General features: G+C 50.8%; 1 long non-coding RNA gene across 1 annotated transcript; it reads left to right on the top strand.

Moving 5' to 3' along the window:
• Positions 1 to 26,709, top strand: LOC109939475 (uncharacterized). Its single transcript, XR_002261928.1, has 3 exons — positions 1 to 331; positions 778 to 846; positions 26,373 to 26,709. It is a non-coding gene; the product is annotated as an uncharacterized lncRNA (long non-coding RNA).

Genomic DNA, 26,709 nt, shown 5'->3' on the forward strand with positions numbered 1-26,709 from the left:
TGAAACCCTAACGTGTAGTTCTCCAGCGGCTGCCGCCTACCGCTGCGTGCCTCCCTCCCTGGCCCATGCGACCCTGCTGGCTGCTCGTGTGTCCTGTGTCTCCTGCGAGCTACGACCCTACTGGCTGCTGGCAGATTGTCGTCCTCTATCTCCTCTCCTCCGCGACCGCGGGTGCACGAAGCCGGGCAGTTGGCCGCGAGGACAAAGGAGGCTGGAGTACGGCTAGCCAGCCGCCAGACGGCCAGAGCGTGGAGCGCGACTACGCGAGGGATCTGGGCGGGTGATTTGTCCAGCACTCAAGCCTCTAGCCAATCCTAGTTACTGTAACTCGGTAAGCACTTCTTATTTTCTCAGTTTTTTTTGTCACTAGTGAACAACGAGCTAAATACTATATTATTAAATATTTATGTGAATATGTGATGGTAGATTAACCTCAAAACAAGAGAATAAAGAGGACAAAAACATTGAGATCATTTTATTATCCGGCTCCTACACCTTTGATACGAAAGGTAGATAATACAATTACTATCCGAGGTCGCTCAAGGGGATGTGGAGGTCAGTTAGTGACTTACTAATTACTATCATCATTTCAAAAATGAGATCTTTATTGTTGTGTATGATTAAGTTATTGTGAAATTAAACAATTATTTCACTGAAAGATCTACTCAATTATTGAGATGCATTTTTTGTCTAGATCCAAGAAATTTATTTGCCAGTTATGACAAAGCTCATGTTGTATCTCTCATTTTATACAAATATTTAACTTGCAATGTATAGGTTCAAATTCACGTGCTAACGTGGATGAAGTTATTAGAGGTGGAGAAGGACCAAATCGTCTCTAATTAGGTACTTTTATATTTTTAATCAAGTTTATTGTATTTTTAGATGTTGAATTGAAGTAAATACTGTATTAGTCGATGTTTGTGGTATATATTGTTTTAGCGGTATATTTAGTCGTACAATATATTAGGGGCTGTTTAAAGTAACCTTCAAATTTTATAGAGTGGCTCGAGGCGTTAATTTTATAAAGCTCCGCCACCGAGGGGAACGACATATAAGCACGGGTGTCGACGCATGTGGGATGCTGCAGAGAGGGAAGAACATGGACACACGGTTGGTGGCTCCTGGCTACCACCCTTGGTTGCGGATTTGACGACCGGTGGTTGCGCTGCGAGGATAAGTGTGGTTGAGGAAAGGGAATAGGAGAAAGGAATGTGGTACGTATAGATGGCCAAATGGCACTAACACGGTGGGTCGGCCCGGGCACCGCACTAAAAAGCACGGCCCAGGCACAGCACGGCCCGTTCCTTTCAGTGCCAGTGCCGGGCACGGCCCATACACAGTGTCGTGCATGGGCCACCAACTCGACCCGTAGTGTCGGCTCAGGCACGGCACGGCTAAATGGGCTGGCACGACCTAGGCGCGGCCCAGGCGCCAGCGCGCGTGGCCCAGCCCAGCCAGCCGCTGCGTGTGTAAACCGAGCGGGGCGAGCGGCTGTGGCGCTGCGCTTGCGTCAAACCCTCACTCGCTGTCTCGCTCACTGCCTCACTCGCTCTCTCTCAGCTGCGGGTGATTGGGCGGTGACCGGCGAACTCTCCTCTCCCTCGTTCCCTCCGCCTCCGCTCAGCGCTACAGTCCGCGGTCTCCATCTCCGCCTCTCTGTCTTCGGTCTCCGGCTCTCCACCTCCGCTCGGATCGATCGTCGCTCGTCGGAGATCCTCTCCCCCGCTCCATCCTCAAGCACCGCAACGAATCTACGCATTTGTGAACCGGGTAACTCAGATCCATAACCCTAGCTCCGTTCTCCCTCATCTGTCTCCTCTCTCCTGTCTTCTCCCCCTCCAGTGTGATCTGCGAAGATCCCAGTGCTCCGACTTATTAGGGTTTACACGCGCATCATCGTCCGGCACTGGCACTGGTACTGTCCGGTATCCCTCTCCTCTCTCAAATTTTATAGAGTGGCTCGAGGCGTTAATTTTATAAAGCTCTGCCACCGAGGGGAACGACATACAAGCACGGGTGTCGACGCATGTGGGATGCTGCAGAGAGGGAAGAACATGGACACACAGTTGGTGGCTCCCGGCTACAACCCTTGGTTGCGGATTTGACGATCGGTGGTTGCGCTGCGAGGATAAGTGTGGTTGAGGAAAGGGAATAGGAGAAAGGAATGCAGTACGTATAGATGGCCAAATGGCACTAACACGGTGGGCCGGCCCGGGCACGACACTAAAAAGCACGGCCCAGGCACGGCACGACCCGTTCCTTTTAGTGCCAGTGCCGGGCACGGCCCGTACACAGTGTCGTGCCTGGGCCACCAACTCGGCCCGTAGTGTCGGCCCAGGCACGACACGGCTAAATGGGCTGGCACGACCTAGGCACGGCCCAGGCGCCAGCGCGCGTGGCCCAGCCCAGTGTTGGAACTTGCTCTCAACTCGCAAGGGGGACCAACAAGGGTGAACAGTAGCGTTAACATGGTTACGTGCTAGATGGCAATAGCTCTATTAATCTGGCCTCTCACGGGCACTGTGTGGGGGTATTTATAGGTACCTGAGCGCCCAGCGCCTTGAGCTAAGGACGCATGTGCCCTCAGCTACCTAGGTTATCCCCAGAATATTCCCATAAAGCAGGGTTACAGACTGTAATTACAGGTATGCCTTTACAAATTGGGCTTGTAACACGCGGCGGCCACGCAGGGCCCGTTACAATGGACCGGATCACACGTGGGCCTCTGAACTGGACGAGGCCGCACTGTGGGATGATGTCGTCACAGGTCTTCGTCTGGTGCCGAATCGGCGAAGGGTGTCCCTGCCCGTTTTGTCTCTGTCAGACCAGCGGCTGCAGCGAAGGCTTCGAGCGAAGGGTGGCGTCTTTGCCTTCGCCCCAACATTTGCCCTCCGAGGGACCAGTTCGACAAAGTCACCTGGTGCCGAAGACGTCGCTAGATGGCGGAGACGCTGCCCTCGCTCGAAGTGGTTCCGCGGGGGTTTTTGACATGACCGTTGATTGACAGCGTATTGTTGGATTGCGGGTTTCCTGAAGCGTCGCGCCCTGTTGGATTGCGGGTTTCCCGAAGAGCCGCGCCCTGCCTATAAAAGGGGGCGGGGGTCGGCGCTTTTTGAACTTCACTTTCCGCGCTCCGTGAAAACCCTAGCCGCCTTTTTCACCGTCTTGCTGCTCGTCTGCCCGCCGTGCTCTTGTTCGCCGGAGATCTGGCTCGAGTGAAGCAGGCCGCCCGCCGCCGCCGACGGTACGTAGCGATGCCGACCTCCTCTTCTTCCGCTGCCGCTATGCCGCCGGCCGACCCCTCGCCGCCGGCCACCGCCTCGCCGCCGGCCGACGCCTCGTCTGAGGAGATGCTGAGTAGTTTGATGGCGGAGGAGTTGCGCGCCGGCGATTATGTTGATTTTGGTGTGTCGCGGATGGCGACAGTCCGCGTGCAAGATATGCAGCGGTTGGGTTATTTCGGCGGCGGAGTTGCTCGTGTCCCGGGGACGGAGGAAGTCCCCGAGCCGGAGGGCGAGTTGGTTGTGTTCGAGGCGTTCTTCGCCGCCGGTCTCCGCCTGCCTGCGCACCGATTTGTTGGCGAAGTCCTGCGCAGGTTTAACGTTCAGATACATCAGTTGACACCGAATGCCGTGGTGGCTCTGTCGAAGTATGTCTGGGCGACGACTTCGTACGACAGACAGCCATCGGTCGAAGTCTTTGCGAAGTATTATTGTTTGCACTGGCAGAAGAGGATGATAGGAGATGAAGTTGCTCAGTTTGGGTCCTGCACGTTCACACCGAAGACCGGCAAGACCACGATGCAGGTAGTCGAGTTGGTTCCCTGCGCCCGCAACAAGTGGGGCAACTGGAATGAATTTTGGTTTTACGTTGCTGAGGGTACCGTCGAAGACCATGAGGGACTCCCCGTGTCCGAGATGTGTTCTCATTTTTACTCAGCGTACCCGCCCTTTGAAGTGGCGGAGGAGGATGCGAACGAAGGGGCCCTTCGATGCGCCACTGGCCTGAGCAGTGGGCGTGATTTGGTTGAAGAATTTGTGGCGTACGGGGTATGGCCCTTGGCGCATGGCTGGGCGTTGGGCGAAGTGTGCCCTCGCCAGATGCCTTTCCATGGTGGAAGGGTGGTGCGAAGTCCTGCCTTCGTGCTGAATCTGCAAAGCCACGATCCGGCCGCCTTTGTGCGTGAGGCGGAGGATGGGGCGGTGCGGCTCGTTGGACGTTACGTGCCGAGGACAGAGGGCCAGCGCAGCTGGGATATCCGCGGGTCAAATGACCGTTTGAACAGGGTTTTTGAATTGAATCAACTGCCGTATGATGGCTATCCTGGTCAAGACGATGTGGACCGCCGTGGGAAGAAGTCGGTGGTGGAGACTAGAGACGACCCTACGCCGGCGGCCGCCCCATCTTCTAAAAAGAGGAGATTAGGTACTGCTATGGGAGGACTTGGGGTTTCCGATGGTTTTGCTAGAGAGTTGATGAGGACATGCGCGGCCCCGGGGGGAAGGATGTCTTCGCCCGAGCTCCGGGAGTCTTCGGCTCGGATGCTGAGGGTTACCAGGGGTTGCTGGCCTAGGAATGTTCCTATCCCCCGCGCGGCTGGCGAGGACTTTTTTACATCTCGCATGGTTCGTGAATGGAGAGTTTTTCCTTACGGGCGGAATATTGTTGTTGTTGTGTCGGCAGTGATGGACAAGGATCGCCAAGGAGCTGCGCAAAAGCACCAGGCGGTAGTCAGGCTCGTTGAAGCCAGGCCGAAGAGGCAGCGGGGGGCTGCGAAGGCTGCGGCCCCCGGCGGAGGCAAGCCGCCGCTGGCGGCGAAGTCGGGCGCCACTGCCTCTAGCAAAGCGTCGGAGGCAACGGCAGGCGCCGGAGGCTCCAAATCGACGAAGGTTGTGCCGTCGTCCAGCAGAGTGCCAGATGTCGCGAAGGCGGCCCGAGCATTGCCGTCGGCAGGCAAGCGTGTCGCCGACTTCGCCACCGATATAAGTGTGGACGACTATCTTGGTGGTAAGTCGTTGGCTCGTGTTTTTTTTATTATTTATTTATTCGTTGATACGTCGCAGGGTCGGACGAAGGCCAACTTGCTATAGTTGCGCCTGCCGCGGCGACCACGATGGCTGCCGTAGTGCCGAAGGCGAGGGGCGGGGCTCTTAGCGCCGGAGGCGAGGCATTGGCCCTCGCGGCTGTCAGGGATGAGGCGGGCGCTGCGTCCCGCCAGCTGAAGGAGGTGACGGCGGCGCTAAGTCAGGTCTGCTGAGCTAGACTTCTCTCTCTCTTTTTTTTGGCTTGCTGGGGCCGCGGTCTTACGTGTGTTCTGCAGGTGGCTGACTTCGCCAACCGCACAGCGTCGGGGGCCCTTACGGCAGCTGTGTCTGCCGAAGTCGAGAGACTTCGGACACAACATGCTGATGCCGTCCGTGAAAAATCGGCCGCCGACAGCAAGTGCCGCAAGCTGGTGGACAAGGTGGCCGCGCTGGAGGGAGAGAAGGCTGACCTCCGGCGCCAATTGGTGGGGGAGAGGAGGGAGACCAATGAGGCCCTCTTCAAGGCGCAGGCTGCGCAGGCGGAGGCTAATCTGGCACGGGCGGAGGGCAATCTTGCCAGGGAGCGCGCCGAGCAGCTGCAGGAGCGGCTCATCGCCCTGGAGAGCCGCGCGGAGAGGGCCGAGGCCGCGACGCGCGCGGAGGCTGAACGGACGCGCAAACAGCTTATGGATACATACCATGAGCTGGGCGCGTGGACCGGTGACTTCGAAGTGCCGGACCAAGAGCCCGGACTTCGCTGCCTGGAGTGGGTGCAGGAGGAGTTGCAGGCACTCCCCACTGTCGTGGAGGGGTTTATGTCGTATGCCTCCCTGGTCACCTGCGAGGGGGCGATGAACGCGCTCTCCCGCGAAGGGTGCCGGCACTTTGAGGTCTTCGACCAAGCCGATGAAGATTTTGAGCGAGATATCTATAAGGTTGAGGACCCCATAGTGAAGGAATCCGCCGGGGCCATCTACGACCGGATGTGGGGTCCGCACGGTCGCGAGGTGGTCAGGGAGCGCGCCGAGACGGCGAGGGCTCAGGTAACGCTTTCGTTTGTTTGGCGTTTGCTGGATGTGGGGCTGTGTGTGGGTTTGCTGAATTTTATGTGTTGTGTCTTAGGCGGCGCGTGGCGAGAGGGTGGACGACTTCGGGGCGTTGAACAGCGCGCCGCCTGAGCCGGAGCCGACCCCGGCGGAGGCCGTGTCCGGGGCCGTCCTGGAGCCGCCCCCGGAGATCGCAGAAGGCATGCCGGATACCTCCGCATCCGCTGCGGCCGGCGGAGACTTGCCCCCAGAGACCGCCGAAGGCGCGCCTGATGCCCCCACAGCCGCTGCGCCGAGTGCTGAAGATCTTGTGACGGTGGCGGCGGAGGCGACGGCGGAGGCAACGGCGGAGGCAACGGTGGAGGCTCCGCAGGTGGCGTAGTGGGTGTAGATAGTTAGGGAATTTTGGATATGTTGCTGAATTTTGGTTGCTGCGCAGGTTCAAGATTTTGGGCCTACGCACGCAACCGCCACTACTAAATTTTTGGCGGCTTCGACCGCGGATGGTGGTAATGAATGTGGTGGATCTGCATCCGAGTTTTCTGATTTTGCTGACTCTGGGAGCTCGGTTGAGTGGACTGAGGAGTCGTCGGAGGAGGACTTGGACTATTTTGCGGCCTTGGATGTGGCTGCGGCGGAGGCTTCACCGCACGCCACGGACACAGAAGATGTGCCTGGTCCTAGCACCGGGCGCCGGCGACGAAGGGCGGTTGCGAAGCGTAGAGTTAGTGGGGCGGAGGGGGTCGGCTTCGTGTGAGTAGGGTTGGTGAAAGTTCCCTTTGACCTGGGAACAGGATCTGGATGTCGCCTAGAGGGGGGGTGAATAGGCGAATAAAACTTATTACTTTAAAACTTAAATTCTTACTCTACTCGAAGACTTAGTACGCAGTGGAATGAGAAGATCCTGTCTCAATATGTCCTGCACTTCAAATCAAGCTTATAACACAGATAAGTATTGAAGTGCAGATATAAAAACGAGTAAGGCAGAGAGTCAGGATAGAACAGAGCACACAGACGCAAGGGTTTATCCCGAGGTTCGGCCAAGCCTGAAATGCTTGCCTAGTCCTCGTTGGAGTTAGCCACACCTGGGCTTGGAGTCTATTTCAACTCCTTCCTCCGTTTGCTCAGATCTGTCAATATGACAGATAGAGCCTTTCACTATTGAGTGGGGTTACAACAGAACCGCGGCTGCTTACAAACTTCTTGGCAGCACTCCGGCAGAGTAACGATACGCTCAAGACCTTGCTCTAGCTCTAAGCAGCACTTCTCCTCTCTCTAAAGGCTTATAGCTGTGCCTTCTACACAAACTATAGAGTTACACACACGAGGGAGAGTGAGAATTGATTCGAGTGATGTCTCCACTTGTTGGCTGCTCTAGTTACTTGCTTGAGGCGCCTAGGGGTCCCTTTTATAGGCACAAGGGGCCTAGGAGCCGTTGGAAGCAATCCAGGAAAGCAAATCTTGCCTTCTGTCGGGTGGCGCACCGGACAGTCCGGTGCACACCGGACACTGTCCGGTGCCCGATTTCTTTCCTTCTGTGGCGAAGCCGACCGTTGGGAGTCTTGTAGCCGTTGGCGCACCGGACATGTCCGGTGCACACCGGAAAGTCCGGTGCCTCCATCTAGCCGTTGGCTCGGCCACGTGTCCCGCGCAGATCGCGCGGCCGATCGTTGGCCCGACCGACCGTTGGCTCACCGGACAGTCCGGTGTACACCGGACAGTCCGGTGAATTATAGCCGATCGTCGCCAGACTTCTCCCGAGAGCGGCCTGTTCACTGGAGTTCAGCCTGGCGCACCGGACACTGTCCGGTGCACCACCGGACACTGTCCGGTGCACCACCGGACAGTCCGGTGTGCCAGACTGAGCTGCCTTGGCTGTACATAGCCAAGCCCTTTGCACCTCTCTTCTTTTCTTCTTCTTTCTGTTTCTAACACTTAAACAAGTATATTAGTCCACAAAACCAATGTACTAAGTATAGAAACATACCTTCTCTTAACCATTAAATCTATAGCATTCCATATGCTTGAGCTTTGATGTTGGACTCATAAATCATCAAGTTGGCTTGACTTGATCTAGATTGACATTTCTTAGCTCCAACATCCTGCAAAGGTCACATAGAACATCTCCAAACATAGGAACAACCCAAACTAAAGATCAAGATGAACTTAGCTCTTTTGGGCTGCTTCCAGTTCTGGTTTTGACACTTGTTCTCCTTCTAGTGACCTTGATCTCCTTCTTAGAGCTTGATCTTGAGCCTTATGACTTACACCACATGACTGTAGCTTTTACCTCATTGGATGTAAGTCACGTCCTTATGTAGTGAACCTTGATGTGTCGTAGCTGTTCTCAACTCGATCACCCTTGACTTTGCAAGCCTTCTTCTTCACCCTTGGCTTTGGGTTCCTCAGTCTCCTTGACCTTCTCCCGTGCACTTGGTACCTCGAAGCTCTTCTTGCCTCAGTCCTTGGCTTGATCAGTTGTCTCCGAGCTACTCACCCGAGTATCACTTTTGCAATGTCCATCTTACTTGTGATGTCCATCATGTATCCATAATCCAGTTCTTGGACCATCACATTTGTTCACTTGTGTTGAACCCTGTCAGCTTTACACTAAGCACCTGTTCAACACTTAACACACTTGTTAGTCCTTTAATTGAGTTGTCATCCAAACACCAAAACCACAAGAGAGCTTTCAATCTCCCCCTTTTTGGTGATTGATGGCAACGCAATTAAAGCTTACATTAGAATATGATTTAAAGCACAAACTTTGAAATCTAAGTTTATAGAATTGCTCCCCCTAAATATGTGCTTACTTCAAAATCATAATTTTGGCCTAATATGCCAATTTGCACATACTTAGGCAATTCGAAGCATTTCTACACCTTAGCACTTTTTGAAATGCATTGTGTCAAAGATCAAACCATGATGCTATAACACACAATGCACGTAATCAGAGTTAAACACCATTCAATTTAGTGGATATCTCACAGGAATATCAACCTACCACTATTCACCATTAAGATACCAATTTAAACTCAGATACTAATTTAAAGCAATCTTAAGCACCATAAACCACATGCATCATTATCCACATGACTGTCTATTTCAGAATGAACACAATAGATGCCAATTAATTCATAGTAACGGAAGCACTAGTCCATATGATGCAACACATATAATACTGCAAGAAGCATATGAATAACACACTAGCAAAGCTCAAACTAACACATCACCAAAGCTCAAACTAACACATCACCCCTTAGGATAAGCTTTCCTCTCAGGTTGAGATAAGCTTTAATGCACATATTCTCCCCCTTTGACATCAAACACCAAAACCATATTCAAGCAAGAACATAGGATGATGTCAAGGGACAGCAGGGTGTTAAGGAGGAGAGACACATTATCAAAACTCCCCCTTACTTATTGAGCATATGCACTACCAACATTTAAGTAAGATACAAATACGCAAAAAGATTACTACTTCCTTTTGTACCTTTACCATGTTGTAGTGTACTTCCCATCTTGAGAGTGTTTAATCTCTCGAGAGCTTCTCCACACTTGTGCCTGATTCTTTATCCTAACCTTTTCTTGTTGCTAAGACACCAAACTTAGAACAAGTTATAGTATTGGGCACAAGAAGAAACTTCTATTCTAGTGATTACCAAAAGATACCAATTAAAGCACACTACCAAGGCTACCAATTGAAAAATCATTACTGTCATAGCTCCATGATATTTAAAGATAAGCATCTAGGATCACCAATTATTATAGAGCACGAGCAACCTTTAAATACGTAATTACTCACAACTTTAGATACCAATTACTCGACTTGTGGAGGTACCCAAGTCTTGATCGCTCTTGCTCATCTTCCCTTTTCCACTTTGAGACTATATAGGATCACTAAAAAAACAGTTAGTCTCAAAAGACACAAGTTATGTGTGCTCCCCCTAAAGTTGTGCATCAAGTATTTGAATGACTTGCACCTTGCACGTTCTAGCATCCTCAGAAGTAAAGGGGAAACATACCTTGGTCTAGGCATAATATATCAATTATATCACAAAAAGATACCAATTGAATAGATGAGATAATACAACTTATGACTAGTGGAAACAATGCATGCCTCATGATATATAACATTTAAAAACACCAAGGCACGCTTCACACATGATGATCATTGCAACACATATACTAATTGAAAAACGACAAGATCATACATATAAAGCACAATGTCTAAGCACACCATGATTAAGAAGTATTTTCTTAGGTACACCAAAGGAAACAACATTTTAAAGCATAAAGCACCTAAGCCAAGATACTACCAATTGAAAGGCAAGAACATAGCTATGATCACAATCAACGGAACTTCAAGATATTCAATGAATTTGCATAGTTCCATTCTCCATACCTTTGCCTTTTACCTGAATGCCATGGGATTCATTCTTTTAGGTATTGTGTGGTGAGAGCACATGTTGTCACCAATTTAGGGCTCCTTTTGCTCATGCACCTCACAGCTCGAGAGGGTGCATTAGAGACACAACATGGATTTCTTGTTTTGGTATACACAGAGTACCAAGACAGAGTAATCATGTGAACATGGACTAAACAAAACTATCATGCTTGCACATAGGTTAATCATTAAAAAAAACACATAGCATGACTTACAAAAAGATACATGTTTATCCACATACACTAAGAGAGTTAATCATGGTGGATATATCAAATGTAAAGCTACCCATTGAATGATTCAAGATATATTCCCTATAAAGCACCAGTCATGATTAAACAAACATCATTATGATTCATTTAACACAGGTCATCATAAAGCATCACTACTCCAAAGATAGGTAGCACAACAAGCTAACTTAAGAGCAATACTAAATTGCAGTTATGTACTTAAAATTCACGGGTACCGTCCTTTGGAGAGCAAGTTGCAGATTCTCATCAAGGTCCTTTGTTGATTCACCAATGATGATTAAGGACCTATTCACCTTATTTCACTTGAGATGAACATGGGATTAGTGTTCCACAATAGTTCAACCTTGGATCAATAAATAGACATTAAAATTGATGGCTTAAGCATAGAGTTCGAATTAACCATCTTAAGTTCTCCCAGGGTCTCCAGTTCATCTCAAGGTACCTGCATGGTCTAGTTAGCACAGTTTGGTACCCACCTCGGTATGGGTCCATAATCATCTAAATGTGCCTTTGGTACCCAAATAGCCTTTATGCTAGTTCTCGGTGATCTTGTTATAGATCTAGCACAGGTGTATGATTTGGGTCTCCTAAGCGAATGAGATTGAGACAAATTTACTTGCTTAGAGACTTTACCGTTATTACATACCTTCGATAGATGACCCTGCTCACCACACAGTAGAGGACAAGCAGTGATCGTGTGGTTCTTGTCATTGCATCCAAAGCATCTCCTTATCCCTTCACCCTTGTTGGTGTATGGACACGATGCGATGAGGTGTCCTGACTTGTTGCACTTAAAACACCTCCTTTTCCCTTTTCTCTTTTTGTTCTTAGATGACATAGAGAAAAGATCAGTGCAAACAACATGATTAATTGAATCTTTACCTTTTTCCAAGCTCATGTTGATTTCTTCATTTTTAGGAACATTCTTCTTATTGAGCTTGACACTTGCTGCAGTTTTTTCTTTCTCAAGCTTCTTCACCACGCGCCCGTGGATATCTTGAGAGAGTTGAGCAATGCGTCTTCTCCTTAGTTGTCTTTGTTTCTTGTTCCCACACAATTTCTTTTGTGACCCTGCAGCTTGATGCTTATTCAAACATTGGCTTTCTTTTGACCAGCAGGGGTTAGCACATGGTGATGAAATATCTGAATGTGTACTTGTGCAAGAATGAAGTTCACATGAATTTAAGTTTGTAATTACGACCTCATGAGCAACTTCAAGCATGATATGCCTATCCAAGAGATTATCATGATAACAAGACAATAAGTCATATTTTTGAGTCAGAGCAAGGTTATCATGACTCAACAATTCTACTTTATTCCTAAGCATAGAATTTTCAATTTTAAGTTGAGCAGCATTAGATAATACATCATGATTATTTCTTTGCTCAATTAGAATCGATTCATACCGTTGGACCAAATTCCCATGAGAGTATTTTAGCTCCTCATGTTCTTTGGTCATCTTCTCCAGGCTATCATTGGTTTTGATGAGAGTCTCCTCTAGCCTGAGAAGCGTCTCGCCTTGTTCCTTGTTCCTTCTCAACAACTTAACCAGGAGAGCTTTGTCTGCTTTGTTGAGATGGTTGTAGAAACGGCGAATCTCCTCTTCTTCCATATCATCGGTCTCATTTTCCCTGTCATTAATGTCAGTGGAAGCAATATAGGAAAATGTACCTTGTGATGATGAAGATTCATCCTCGCTATCATCCTCATATTCCTCCTCATCATGGCTTTCGTCTCCACCGTCATTGTTAGCAATAAAACATTTATCACTAGTGGAGAACAAACCTGTCGACGAGGTGGATTCATCGTTTGGGTGCCATCGTTCTTGTTCTTCTCCCTTTGAATGGTTAGTATCACAAGTAATGTAGGGAGTAGGAGCATCACAGTTTGCCATAGAATATTTTTCTTTAATTTTATTCCATAAATCATGAGCATCAACAATTAAATTATTACCACTACTCATGATGGCAAAATAAGCACCTCTAGAAAGAGAATCAACTAAGATGCTGCAAGCACGGTGATTGAGAGAAAAACATCTTAGTTCATCATTAGAGGGATTTTTACTAATATCAGATGGAAAAATACTTCTCCTAAAGATCTGTCTCAAATCAGGATCAACACTCATGAAAGCATTACAAATAGAGACAGACCAAGATTTGTAGTTAGAGCCATCGCCTAAAAGAAGTTCTACAGTTACCTCTTGTGACGACATCGTTATCTCCGGACGGCTAAGCCCACACTGGAGAGGCCTAGCTCCGATACCAATTGAAAGTTCCCTTTGACCCGGGAATAGGATCTGGATGTCGCCTAGAGGGGGGGGGTGAATAGGCGAATAAAACTTATTACTTTAAAACTTAAATTCTTACTCTACTCGAAGACTTAGTACGCAGTGGAATGAGAAGATCCTGTCTCAATATGTCCTGCACTTCAAATCAAGCTTATAACACATATAAGTATTGAAGTGCAGATATAAAAACGAGTAAGGCAGAGAGTCAGGATAGAACAGAGCACACAGACGCAAGGGTTTATCCCGAGGTTCGGCCAAGCCTGAAATGCTTGCCTAGTCCTCGTTGGAGTTAGCCACACCTGGGCTTGGAGTCTATTTCAACTCCTTCCTCCGTTTGCTCAGATCTGTCAATATGACAGATAGAGCCTTTCACTATTGAGTGGGGTTACAACAGAACCGCGGCTGCTTACAAACTTCTTGGCAGCACTCCGGTAGAGTAACGATACGCTCAAGACCTTGCTCTAGCTCTAAGCAGCACTTCTCCTCTCTCTAAAGGCTTATAGCTGTGCCTTCTACACAAACTATAGAGTTACACACACGAGGGAGAGTGAGAATTGATTCGAGTGATGTCTCCACTTGTTGGCTGCTCTAGTTACTTGCTTGAGGCGCCTAGGGGTCCCTTTTATAGGCACAAGGGGCCTAGGAGTCGTTGGAAGCAATCCAGGAAAGCAAATCTTGCCTTCTGTCGGGTGGCGCACCGGACAGTCCGGTGCACACCGGACACTGTCCGGTGCCCGATTTCTTTCCTTCTGTGGCGAAGCCGACCGTTGGGAGTCTTGTAGCCGTTGGCGCACCGGACATGTCCGGTGCACACTGGACAGTCCGGTGCCTCCATCTAGCCGTTGGCTCGGCCACGTGTCCCGCGCAGATCGCGCGGCCGACCGTTGGCCCGACCGACCGTTGGCTCACCGGACAGTCCGGTGTACACCGGATAGTCCGGTGAATTATAGCCGATCGTCGCCAGACTTCTCCCGAGAGCGGCCTGTTCACTGGAGTTCAGCCTGGCGCACCGGACACTGTCCGGTGCACCACCGGACACTGTCCGGTGCACCACCGGACAGTCCGGTGTGCCAGACTGAGCTGCCTTGGCTGTACATAGCCAAGCCCTTTGCACCTCTCTTCTTTTCTTCTTCTTTCTGTTTCTAACACTTAGACAAGTATATTAGTCCACAAAACCAATGTACTAAGTATAGAAACATACCTTCTCTTAACCATTAAATCTATAGCATTCCATATGCTTGAGCTTTGATGTTGGACTCATAAATCATCAAGTTGGCTTGACTTGATCTAGATTGACATTTCTTAGCTCCAACATCCTGCAAAGGTCACATAGAACATCTCCAAACATAGGAACAACCCAAACTAAAGATCAAGATGAACTTAGCTCTTTTGGGCTGCTTCCAGTTCTGGTTTTGACACTTGTTCTCCTTCTAGTGACCTTGATCTCCTTCTTAGAGCTTGATCTTGAGCCTTATGACTTACACCACATGACTGTAGCTTTTACCTCATTGGATGTAAGTCATGTCCTTATGTAGTGAACCTTGATGTGTCGTAGCTGTTCTCAACTCGATCACCCTTGACTTTGCAAGCCTTCTTCTTCACCCTTGGCTTTGGGTTCCTCAGTCTCCTTGACCTTCTCCCGTGCACTTGGTACCTCGAAGCTCTTCTTGCCTCAGTCCTTGGCTTGATCAGTTGTCTCCGAGCTACTCACCCGAGTATCACTTTTGCAATGTCCATCTTACTTGTGATGTCCATCATGTATCCATAATCCAGTTCTTGGACCATCACATTTGTTCACTTGTGTTGAACCCTGTCAGCTTTACACTAAGCACCTGTTCAACACTTAACACACTTGTTAGTCCTTTAATTGAGTTGTCATCCAAACACCAAAACCACAAGAGAGCTTTCAGTTGGCCGGCAGGAACTGTTGTCTTTGCCGGCCGCCGTGAGTACAGGTGAAGGGGAACTGCAAAGTCTTTTTGCGGGTGAGGAGCTTAGGATAATGTTATTTAATTATAGGGAGATGGGAATTATTTCTAAGGTTGAGCCGATGTAGAGTGTGGTGCTCTCGCTTGTATGTGTGTAAAGGCTTGTATGATGAGGTTGTGTGCCCTCACTTGTATATGCCTGCAAAGGCGTTGTGTACTTGGTCTGGTGTGTTTTGTTATGCTGTGCTGGTGCGCGTAAGGTTGGTCTCGGCGCGGACGGTTTGATGTTGTCGTTTTTGTTTTTGTTGTGCTAGTCCGGCTGCACCCTTAGGCGTCTTCTGCACGGATAGTCTACGCGGTAGACTTCGGTTTCTTTGCACTTGTTGTGCTAGTCCGGCTGCACCCTTAGGCGACTTCTGCGCGGATAGTCTTCGTGGTAGACTTCGGTTTTTTCGCACTTGTTGTGCTGGTCCGACTGCACCCTTAGGCGACTTCTGCGCGGATAGTCTTCGCGATAGACTTCGGTTTTTTCGCACTTGTTGTGCTAGTCCGGCAGCACCCTTAGGCGACTTCTGCACGGATAGTCTTCGCGGAAGACTACGATTGTTCACACTTGTTGTGCTAGTCCAGCTGCACCCTTAGGCGACTTCTGCACGGATAGTCTTCGCGGAAGACTACGATTGTTCGCACTTGTTGTGCTAGTCTGGCTGCACCCTTAGGCGACTTCTGCGCGGATTTGTCGCACGCGAGGGTGGCTAGCGCTTAGCCTCGCGGTGACCTCGTATTGGTCGAATGCCGAAGACCGTCGTCGTGGTCTTTTTTCGACGCATGTTTTTTGCGGGGGATTTTTCACACATATATTACATGGCTCCGCCTCGTTAAAAACCTCACCCCCGGGAGGAAAAAAGTGCGGGCCGGTATAAGATTGTTTTTGCGAATTACAAGGGCGAAATCGGCCCTGATGAGTCAAACAAAGAATTTGCGGAGGTTGTCGATGTTCCAGGAGTGCTCCAGGTCTTCGCCGTTTGGCGTTGTGAGCGTGTAAGCGCTGGGGGAAGCTTTCGTCTTGACTATAAAGGGGCCCTCCCACTTGGGCTCCAGCTTGCCCCTGGACTCTGTCCAAGTGGTTCGGACGAGTACGAGGTCCCCTTCGCTGAATTCCCTCGGGATGACTGCATGGTCGCGCCATGCTTTTGTCTGGGCTTGGTACTTGTTTAGGGCCTGCAGGGCGAAGACTCGGTCTCCGTCAATGAGATCCTTTGAAGTTGGCTCGTCCACGTCGGGGACGGCTGATGGAACTATTCGCGGGGACCCATGTTTTATTTCTTGTGGGGTCATGGCCTCCGATCCATAAAGAAGGCGGAAAGGAGTAAACCCGGTCGCCCTGCACTCAGTCGTGTTCAGTGCCCAGACTGCCTCGGGTAACAAATCGGTCCATTTGCCCTTTTTTTCATCGAGGAGCATCTTTTTGACAGCTGTGAAGATTTTCCCATTGGCGCGCTCCACAACTCCGTTAGACTGCGGATGATAGACTGAGGCGAAGGCAAGCTTGGTGCCAATGGAGAAGCAAAAATCCTTGAAGTCTTGGCTGTCAAACTGCTTGTCGTTGTCAACTGTTAGTTCAGACGGTACTCCGAAGCGGCAAACGATATTCTGCCAAAAGAATTTCTGGGCAGTTTTTGACGTTATTGTGGAAACAGCCCTTGCCTCGATCCATTTGGTGAAGTATTCGACAGCGACGAAGGCGAACTTAAGGTTCCCCTGAGCGGTGGGCAGGGGCCCGACAATGTCCAGGCTCCAGCGCTGGAGAGGCCATGTGTGGGCGATCAGCTTTGTATACTGCGAGGGGCTGCCTGACCGAGGAGAAAACTTCTGGCAGGCTTCGCAGGACCTTGTGACCCGATTTGCAGCGCAGATCATTGCGGGCCAGTAAAAACCTTGGCGGATCACCTTAGCAGCTAGGGCCCTTGGCCCTGCGTGTGAGCCGCACGTGCCACTGTGGACTTCGCGTAGGATCTGGATGCCTTCGGTTTCGGTGACACACTTTAGCATTGGCTGACTGACCCCTTTCTTGTAGAGTTGGCCTTCAATCAGTGCGAAATCCCGACTTCGATGTCTGAGGCGCTTGGCCTCGCTGATGTCGGTTGGATGATAGTACCCCTGTAGGAACAGGGTTATTGGTGCCCGCCAGTCTTCGGTCATGATGAGGTTGACTATGCGGTGGCCCTCGCTGTCATTAGTTATTTGGAGCCCTTCGGGGCTCCGGACGGCTGGCGTGCCGATACTGTGAAAGAACACGTCGGAGGGCAAGGACTCGCCCCTGGCGGCGGCCTTGGCCAATGCGTCGGCCTCTTCATTCTTGGCCCGATCCACATGCTGCAGGGTGAATCCCTTGAATTGTCTCTCGAGACTTCGGATGGCCGCGAGGTATTGCATGAGTGCGGGGTCCTTTGCTGCATAGTCTTTCTCGACCTGGCCGACAACTACCTTGGAGTCTGTTTTGATGATGCAGGTGGTGACTCTGAGGGCCCTTAGCTTGCGGAGGCCGAGGATGACTGCTTCATATTCTGCTATATTATTAGTGCATCTGTCGGATTCCAGAGTGAAGCTGATGCGTGCTGCATATCTGTGCTTGACCCCGGTTGGTGAGGTGATGACTGCAGCGGCGCCTGCCCCCGCATGGCACCAGGCGTCGTCGCAATGGATCGTCCAAACCTTTTCTGCGGACGGGTCTGGCTGTGTTATTGGCCCAGTCCAGTCGACGACGAAGTCTGCCAGGACTTGTGACTTGATGGCTGTCCTGGGCTCGAAGCTGATGTGGTAGCCGGATAGTTCGGCTGCCCACTTGGCAATCCTCACCGATGCCTCCGGGTTTCTGAACAATTCGCCGAGTCCCCTGTCTGAGGTGACTCGGACCTTGAATGCTTCGAAATAGTGGCGCAGTTTGCGCGAAGACATAACGACTGCGTAGGCAATCTTCTCCAGCTCTGTCATGTTGCACTTGGACGGTGTCAGTACTTCGGAGACATAGTAAACAGGGCACTGCCTGACCACGCCCTCAACTGTCTGCTCCTGCACTAGTGCCGCGCTGATCGCATGCGGCGAAGCCGCGACGTAGAGCAATAGGGGGAGCGAGGAGTCGGGGCTTGTGAGGACGGCCAACTCCGACAGGTACTGTTTTAGTGAGGCGAAGGCCGCTGCCTGCTTCGGTCTCCAGGCGAAGTCTTTGGCACCGCGGAGTGTTTTGAGGAAGGGGAGACTTCGCTCGGCGGACCTGGAGATGAATCTGTTGAGAGCGGCCAATCTGCCTGTCAGGCGTTGGACGTCCCTGGCGGACTGCGGAGGCGTCATATTTACGATGGCCTGGATCTTGGTTGGGTTGGCCTCGATGCCGCGGTGTGATACCAGGTAGCCCAATATTTTGCCTTGGCGAACGCCGAAGACGCACTTTTCTGGGTTTAGGCGGAGTCGTGCGTCTCGCATGTTCGTGAATGTCTCGGCGAGGTCGGCGAGATGGTCCTCCTTGCTCTTGCTGGCGACGACGATGTCGTCCACATATGTAAATATATTTCTGCCAACTTGCCCTTCGAGCACTGTTTTGGTGAGTCTGGAGAAGGTGGACCCGGCGTTCTTGAGTCCCTCCGGCATTCTGATGAAGCAATATGTGCCGAAGGGTGTTATGAAGCTGGTGCTAGCCTTGTCTTCCTCCTTCATGTATATCTGGTGGTAACCGAAGAAGCAGTCGATGAGTGACATGACCTCGCATCCGGCCGCGCTATCGACTATTTTGTCGATCCGCGGCAGCGGGAAATTGTCCTTTGGGCAGGCCTTGTTGAGACTGGTGAAGTCTATGCACATGCGCCACTTCCCGCTTTTTTTCTGCACCATTACGACATTGGAGAGCCACGTAGGATAAGCCACGGGCTCGATGAATTTGGCTTCCAGGAGGCGGTGCACCTCCGCCTTGGCGGCCTCTGTCTTCTCATCGGACATTTTGCGAAGCCTCTGCTTTTTTGGTCGCACCGAAGGGTCAATTCCCAAGCTGTGCTCAATTATGGATCGGCTAACTCCGACCAGGTCGAGGGCTGACCAGGCGAAGACATCTTTGTTCTTGGACAAGCAGCAGAGGAGTTTCTCCTCCTCATGCGAAGTGAGGTCTTCGCTGATAGTGACTGTCTGCTTGGGCGTGGACTGATCGAGGGGGACAGTCTTGGTCCCGTCGTTGCTCTGCAGTTGTGCCTTGTCGTGCTGCTTATTTGTTGGGCTGGCGGGCGCGGGGACCTCGCGCTGTGCCGTGAGGCAGTGCACGTTTCTTTGACCGGGCACGAAGTCCCGCTCGATGTTGCGCGCAGTTTGTTGATTGCCGTAGACCATAATGACGCCTAGCGGACCTGGTATCTTCATACATAGGTACAGTCCGTGAATGGCTGCTTCGAACTTATTGATGGAGCCCCGGCCCATGATGGCATTGTATGGATATACCATATCCACGATATCAAAGGTTACTTGCTCACTTCGGGCATTGGGTGCTACACCGAAGGAAAGAGGCAGCTCTATTTTACCGACAGGAAAGGTGCCTTTGCCACCGAAGCCATACAACGAGTTGTCCTAAGGCTTGAGCAGGCTGTGGCTTATGCCCATGCGATCGAAGGCGTGGAGGAAGATGATGTCCGCCTGACTGTCGTTGTCAACTAGGACTTTATGCAGGTCCCAGCCTGCCACGCTACAATTGATAACCATGGCGTCGCAGTGGGGGGCGCTGCGTAGGTCGACGTCTCGTGCGTCGAAGGTTAGCGGTATGTGGGACCACTTTGTCTGCACGACTGGGCCGGTGACGGCGACGTGGTTGATGCTGCGGTAGTGGTCCCGCTTCTGCCGCTTTGTGTCGAAGTCAGTGCTGGACCCCCCAGTTATCATGTGAATGACTCCGCGATATGGCTGATCGGCGAAGTCTTCCAGCTTTGGAGCATGGGGGATGTTTTGATGTTGTTGGTGTGGTGGTGGGGGTGGGGGAGGTACGATTTGTACTTCCGGATGGTGTTGGTAAGCGTGGTGCGGTGGATGCGGAGCGGGGGCGCGGATATATGGTGGAGGGGGTTGCTGGTAAGTGTGTGCGACAACTCTGGGGTTGTCGGCAAGCTGCGCCCGTGCCATCCTGTCTCTGGTGGCCTTCGTTTCTGGGCAGTCTTTGGTTTGGTGGGCGCAGTCTTCGCCGTGGAAGAGGCAGTAGAATCGGCGCGGCGGCTGCGCCCGCCCCGACCCCTACCGCGAGTTCCGTTTCCGCGGCCCTAGGGGGGATATTCCTGGCGACGAGGGGCGTCAGCAGTGGGGTGCTGGTTGGCGATATTGTGCACTTGCTGCTGATTGCGGCCGTCTCGACTGGGGTCTGGCTACGGAGTCCTCGTCCACGTGCGGCTGGACTGTGGAGCATCTTTGGGTTTCCGCTGCGACTCAACCTTGCGCTGGTGGAGCTCTTCGGATTTGGCATATTTTTCGAAGAGCTGATATAGCTCCTGGAGGTTCTTGGGCGGATCTCTGATATAGTGGCTGTAGAGGACGCCGGCGCGAAGGCCACTGATAGCATAGTGGATAGCGATCTGATCATCGACTGAGGGCAGCTGTGACTTGAGTGTTAAAAATTTGCGGTAATACTCCCGCAGAGTCTCCTTTTCCAGCTGCTTGCAGAGCGAGAGTTCGGCCAATGCGTCGGTGTCTGGGTGGTACCCTTGGAAGTTAAGCAGGAACTTGTCCCTGAGGCTTCTCCAGGAATCAATGGACAGCGGAGGCAATCTGGTGAACCAGGTGAGAGCTGGGCCCTCTAGGGCGATGATAAAAGACTTCGCCATTGTGGCGTCGTCCCCTCCGGAAGATGCAACGACGACCTGATAACTCATTATGTATTGCGCCGGGTCGGTGCTGCCGTTGTACTTGTGATAGGTCCCTGCTCGGAAGTTAGTTGGCCAAGGCGTCACTTGCAGGTGTGGCGCCAGGGGACTTCGCTCGTCGAGATAGTTGACCCCTTGGAATGGCGCGGCATGCTGGAAGGCGTGGTCGCGTTGGGGGAAACGCGGGTCTTCCGGTTGTGCGCGGTGTTGCAGGGGTGGCCCTTGCTGCAGGCCAAGGTGGCCTTCGCGCGTGTCTTCCAGTTGTGCGCGCTGCTGGAGGGGTGGCCCTTGCTGCAGGCCAAGGTGGCCTTCGCGCTGCATCAGCGCGATCTCCCGCTCGAGGTCTTGGGCATTCTGCTCTTCGTCGCGTATCATTTGTCGCACTTTGGCTAGTGCGGACACACGCTGGCGCTTGGCCTCCAGTATCTCTTTCTGCCTCTGGAGATTGCGGTTCTTGAGGCGCAGGGCGCGCAGCTGTAGCTGTTCTTCCGCTGAGACGCCGAGGACTTCACCATCCTCGGTGAGGTCCACGCCCTCCAGTGGGGCGAAGCCTGGGGGTGGCTGCGATTGTCCTTCAGGGCCGCAGGTGCGGAGAGTGTCGTCTTCGCAAGTGTGGGGAACGTTGTCTTCAGTGGCCTCTTGGTGGGTGGATTGGGTGAGGGCGAGGGCCTTGCCCTTTCTTGCGGCAAGCAGTGCTGCCTTCGCAGCCTCGTCAGCCTTCGGGTTAGCTCTCTTGGGTGCCATCGCGGGTGGTTTTCTCGTAGCACGAACGGTGGGCGCCAAATGTTGGAACTTGCTCTCAACTCGCAAGGGGGACCAACAAGGGTGAACAGTAGCGTTAACAGGGTTACGTGCTAGATGGCAATAGCTCTGTTAATCTGGCCTCTCACGGGCACTGTGTGGGGGTATTTATAGGTACCTGAGCGCCCAGTGCCTTGAGCTAAGGACGCATGTGCCCTCAGCTACCTAGGTTATCCCCAGAATATTCCCATAAAGCAGGGTTACAGACTGTAATTACAGGGATGCCTTTACAAATTGGGCCCGTAACACGCGGCGGCCACGCAGGGCTCGTTACAATGGGCCAGATCACACGTGGGCCTCTGAACTGGACGAGGCCGCACTGTGGGATGACGTCGTCGCAGGTCTTCGTCTGGTGCCGAATCGGCGAAGGGTGTCCCTGGCCGTTTTGTCTCTGTCAGACCAGCGGCTGCAGCGAAGGCTTCGAGCGAAGGGTGGCGTCTTTGCCTTCGCCCCAACACCCAGCCAGCCGCTGCGCGTGTAAACCGAGCGGGCGAGCGGCTGTGGCGCTACGCTTGCGTCAAACCCTAACTCGTTGTCGCGCTCACTGCCTCACTCGCTCTCTCTCAGCTGCGGGCGATTGGGCGGTGACCGGCGAACTCTCCTCTCCCTCGTTCCCTCCGCCTCCGCTCAGCGCTCCGGTCCGTGGTCTCCATCTCCGCCTCTCCGTCTTCGGTCTCCGGCTCTCCGCCTCCGCTCGGATCGATCGTCGCTCGTCGGAGATCCTCTCCCCCGCTCCATCCTCAAGCACCGCAACGAATCTGTGCATTTGTGAACCGGGTAACTCAGATCCATAACCCTAGCTCCATTCTCCCTCATCTGTCTCCTCTCTCTCTCTTGTCTTCTCCCCCTCCGGTGTGATCTGCAGAGATCCCGGTGCTCCGACTTATTAGGGTTTACACACGCATCATCGTCCGACACTGGCACTGGTACTGTCCTGTATCCCTCTCCTCTCTCCTATCTTCTTCTCCCCCTCCGGTACTGTCCGGCACTGGCACACCGCTCTGGTCTCCCTCTCCTCTCTCCTATCTTCTTCTCCCCCTCCGGTACTGTCCGGCACTGGCACACAGCTCCGGTCTCCCTCTCCTCTCTCATAGCTCCGGTCTCCCTCTCCTCTCTCCTATCTTCTTCTCCCCCTCTGGTAATGTCCGGCACTGGCACATAGCTCGGTTGCTACGGTGCTCCTGATTCAAATCCGTGGAGGAACCGGTTGGCCGGACCGGTCGTCGTTGACTGCGGAGATCCTGGTGCTCTAGCTTATTAGGTAACCCTAACTTTACTCCGTTGAGGAACCGGGACTCTGAGGTGGGTCGATGGCCGTCTCCGACGATGAAACTGTTGAGATCGACTACAACGAGGAGCGACAGTTGTGCGGGTTGGCCGGAGATGACGATGAGGATGACCTTCGGGAGGATGCTGCAACGCTCTTTGGCCATAGCAGTGAGCATCCCGTCCATGTCGGTGATGAACAACAAGTCGGTGGTCAGGAAGGTGAAGGGGACGAACACAGTGCCAAGCGTTGTTGTCCTTCTACTTTTGCAGTCTGGTTAGATTTCGAGAAACTTTTCAAAACCGTGAACGGTAAGAAGGTAAGGTTTGTAGCTAAGTGCATACATTGCTCTAAGCAATATTCTGCTCTCTCTAGTGTAGTGGTGGCACTGGGCACCTCACCCGACATAGAGTTAGATGTCCTAGGAGGCGTGAAAAAACCCGCATGTCTCAGTCTCAGATATCTTTTAATCCTGATGGTAGTATGCGTAACTGGGAGTACTGTCCTATGGTTGCACGTAATGAATTGGTTCGATTGCTTGCTAGGCTAGAAATTCCTATTAGTTTGGGTGAAAATGCTGCATTTGAACACTACATTAGAACTGCTCATAATCCTAAATTTGTGCCTATCTCTAGGCAAACCACCACCAAAGACATGGTTAAATACTTCACTGACAAAAAGGCTAAGCTTGTTGAGACTCTTACTTCTTCTGATGTTAATTGTGTGTGTTTGACCTCTGACATTTGGTCTGGTAATGCCAAAGAGGACTACCTTAGTGTTGTTGCCCATTGCATAAACCCTGATTGGCAACTAGAGAAAAGGGTGCTTGCTTTAGTGCTTATTGATGTGTCACACAATGGACAAAACATTGCTGATCGTGTTGCTAGTGTGCTTGCTGATTATGGATTGACTAATAAGGTGTTTGCTTTTACCCTAGACAATGCATCATCTAATGTTGATGCCATGAGGTTGTAATGTCACCATATATTGGTATTGATAATGGGGTAGAATCTGAAATGTTCTTGCATCAGCGTTGTGCATGTCATATAATCAATTTGATAGTTAAAGAGGCCCTAGATGCTCTTAAGAATTTGATTTAAACATTTAGAATTGCAATATCTTTTTTAAACTCCTCTAATCAGATAATTGCTGCATATAAAAGTTATTGCATTGCTACTAATATTAGGCCTAGAAAACTACAGTTGGACATGGAGGTTAGGTGGAACTCTACATATCTGATGCTTAAGCATTTGTTTCCTCATAGGATACCTTTCAATACTTTCATTCATGCAAACTATCCTAGGGATGAAGGTGATCAATTTATTTTAACTGATGACCATTGGGTTATTGGAGATAAAGTACTTAAATTTCTTGAGCTATTTTATGATTCTACAGTTGCATTGTCTGGTGTTTATTATCCTACATCTCCACTTATGCTTCATTTTCTTGTTAAGATTGCTATACATCTAAATAACTATGCTAATGACACTCACATCAGAGGTGTCATTGAACCTATGATAGATAAATATAATAAATATTGGAGGAACATCCCTTTACTTTGCTCTTTTGCATTCATCTTGGACCCTAGAGCTAAAATGAAAGGTTTTAGTAGAGTGCTTAGAAGATTAATGAACCTGACAAATACAAATTATGCTGCTTATCAGGTTACCACTAGAGCTAAGCTTACTGATGTTTATAATAAATATGATGAGAAATATGGATCTGTTAGATTGAACAGGGTTGTCCCTCCTAACTTGTCTGGTAAGAAACGGTCTGCTTGGGATGAAATTTATGATGATGCTGATGATGTGGGTACTTCTGTTGGTATGCATTCTTTTGCTTCTACTCTAAACATTGCTAGAGATACCTCTGCAACTGCTGAGAGCACCTAGAGGGGGGGGGTGAATAGGTGATCCTGTAAAAACATGAAACTTAATGCCATAAAACTTGATTAGGAGTTAGCACAATAAATCCAAGTGGCTAGAGAGGAGTTCTTGCAAAACACAATAACCACAAGAAGATCAACACAGAGAGGCACAATGGTTTATCCCGTGGTTCGGCCAAGTCCAACACTTGCCTACTCCACGTTGTGGCGTCCCAACGGACGAGGGTTGCACTCAACCCCTCTCAAGCGGTCCAAAGACCCACTTAAATACCACAGTGTTTTGCTTTGTTTCACTATATCCCGCTTGCGAGGAATCTCCACAACTTGGAGCCTCTCGCCCTTACAGTTTGATTAACACAAAGAATCACGGAAGTAAGGATGAGATGAGCAACGCACACAAGACACAAAATCAGAGCACAAACACGCACACAAGTCACAACTCGAGCTCACAACACAACCTGAAGAGTTCTCTACTCAAATGGAGCTCTAGTTGCTATCACAAAGAATCAAATGCGCGGAATTGGAGTCTTGGTGCTTAGGAATGCTTAGAGAATGCTTGGTGTGCTCCTCCATGCGCCTAGGGGTCCCTTTTATAGCCCCAAGGCAGCTAGAAGCCGTTGAGAGCATTCCAGGAAGGCAATTCTTGCCTTCTGTCGCCTGGCGCACCGGACAGTCCGGTGCACCACCGGACACTGTCCGGTGCAGATTTCTTTCCTGTTTTGGCGCAGCCGACCGTTGGCGTTTTGGAGCCGTTGGCGCACCGGACAATGTCCGGTGCATACCGGACAGTCCGGTGCCGCCCATCAGACCGTTGGGCCGGCCACGCGTCACGCACGGATTGCGCAGCCGACCGTTGGCTCACCGGACAGTCCGGTGCCTCACCGGACAGTCCGGTGAATTATAGCCGTACGCTGTTGACTTGGTTCCCGAGAGCGGCGACTTCGCCGCAGCCGACTCACCGGACACTGTCCGGTGCACCACCGGACAGTCCGGTGATTTATAGCCGTATGCCGACGTCGAGACCCGAGAGCAGCCTTTTCACCAGAGCCAGCCTGGCGCACCGGACACTGTCCGGTGCACCACCGGACAGTCCGGTGCACCCAGACTGAGCAGAGTCTTTTGGCTGTACACAACCAACTTCTCCATAATTGTTTCTTCTGTTTCTACCACTTAGACACAATACATTAGTCTTCAAAACAATATACTAAGTCTAGAAACATACATTTAATCTTGATTTGCACTTCTTAAGTCCTTGGCATAATTTATCACTTAAGCACTTGTGTTGGCCACTTAATCACCAAAATACTTAGAAATGGCCCAAGGGCACATTTCCCTTTCAACTGCTCTGCTGCATGCTGCAAACTCTTCAGCTTCTACTGCTTATGAACTCATTTCTTATTTAGATTGTGACAATGTCAACCAGTTAACTGATGATTTCAACATCTTGCACTGGTGGCATTAGCACAAATTCACTTATCCAGTGCTGTCAATTATGGCTAAAGATATTTTAACTGTTCCTGTGTCTACCATCTCTTCAGAATCCACTTTTAGTTTAACTGGCAGGATCATCGACGAGCGGAGAAGGAGGTTGAAGTCTGATGTGGTTGAGATGTTGACATGCATTAAAGATTGGGAGGATGCTGAAGCAAAGATGCAACACATGGTGGATGACAAAGAGCTTGAAGAAACATTTAAAAATCTTTATCTTGATTAGTCTCTTACTCTCTTTGTGACCATTTGTGTAATGAGACTGTAATATTATGCACCTGGACTTTGTTGTAAGGACAATGAACTTTTTAATGAGCTGGGATGTACTCTTTTTTCCTGTCTAGGTTTCTCACAAGGGTGAGTTTTACCTAGACATGTTTTTAACGAGGCAGCCATTGCA

The sequence above is a fragment of the Zea mays genome, chromosome 5, assembly GCF_902167145.1.
Source record: "Zea mays cultivar B73 chromosome 5, Zm-B73-REFERENCE-NAM-5.0, whole genome shotgun sequence".
Lineage (NCBI taxonomy): Eukaryota > Viridiplantae > Streptophyta > Magnoliopsida > Poales > Poaceae > Zea > Zea mays.